The sequence below is a fragment of the Podarcis bocagei genome (genome assembly GCF_964188305.1).
Source record: "Podarcis bocagei genome assembly, chromosome: 4".
Classification (NCBI taxonomy): Eukaryota; Metazoa; Chordata; class Lepidosauria; order Squamata; family Lacertidae; genus Podarcis; species Podarcis bocagei.
The window spans coordinates 15,392,798-15,394,215 of record NC_138128.1 but is presented as its reverse complement, the minus strand read 5'-3'; positions in this window follow the sequence as shown (position 1 = coordinate 15,394,215).

The following is a 1,418-nucleotide window of genomic DNA, read 5'->3' as shown; positions in this document are numbered from 1 at the left end:
CGTGTCCTTGCGATTGTTTTCATTTGGGGCGCTGCTGGCGCCGAGCCGCGCGCAGAGACACCTAGGGGCCGAGCGCAAGCGGTGCAAGGAAAGGAGAGGAAAACCATCCTTTATTCTGAGTCGCCCAAGTCAAAAAGCAGAGACATCACCTTGCCAACAAAGGTCCTGATAGTTAAAGCTATGGTTTTCCCAGTAGTGATGTATGGAAGTGAGAGCTGGACCATCAAGAAGGCTGATCGCCGAAGAATTGATGCTTTTGAATTATGGTGCTGGAGGAGACTCTTGAGAGTCCCATAGAGTGCAAGAAGATCAAACCTATCCATTTTGAAGGAAATCAGCCCTGAGTGCTCACTGGAAGGACAGATCCTGAAGCTGAGGCACCAATGCTTTGGCCACCTCATGAGAAGAGAAGACTCCCTGGAAAAGACCCTGATGTTGGGAAAGATGGAGGGCACAAGGAGAAGGGGATGACAGAGGACGAGATGGTTGGACAGTGTTCTCGAAGCTACCAGCATGAGTTTGACCAAACTGCGGGAGGCAGTGGAAGACAGGAGTGCCTGGCGTGCTCTGGTCCATGGGGTCACGAAGAGTCAGACACAACTAAACAACTAAACAACAACATTCTGACTCGCCCAGAATTAAGGTCCCAGGGAAACAACGAAGGCTGTGCTCGCACAAAGGACATAGCAAGAAGAAGAACCTTGCTAGATCAGGGCCCATTCATTACCCTTCCAGTCCGGCATCCTGTTCTCCCGTGGGAAGCCTGCACCCTGGATGATGCCTCTGGCAGGAATGGAAACATTGTGGCTTTTGGCCATTGATCACCTTGCCCTCCATGAATTTGTGTAATCCTGTCTTAAAGTCAGTGCCTTTTTTTCTGGGGGTACTCTAGGGTACGCAGTACCAGCACCATTTTCCCCCTAGAAGAAAAGCACTGCTTTAAGCCATCCAAGTTGGTGAACAGCATGGCCTCCTGGGGAGGGAACAGGGGTGCCAACTCAGTAAAATATTCAATAAAATCACATGACACGGCACACACACCATCTGAATGGCAATGCCCATCAACTGGGGGGGGGGAGGAGAGGACCCCTCAAGTGTTTTACTGGTGGGCTGAAGGGACCTCTGCCCCTAGGAATTGGCTCCTATGGGGTGGGAGTTCCATGGTTCCAACAATGCAGTGCTTAATAATAATAATAATAATAATAATAATAATAATAATAATAATAATAATAAAATTTATTTATACCCCACCCTCCCCGGCCAGAGCCGGGCTCAGGCTAGCTAACATCAATAAAATTTCAGTAAAAACATAAAAAGGAAAAGGGAAAAAAACAGGTTAAAATGCAATTTAAAATGCAGCCTCATTTTAAAAATCAAAACCATAAGGGGAGGGAAACATAGGGGTCAGACTGAGTCCA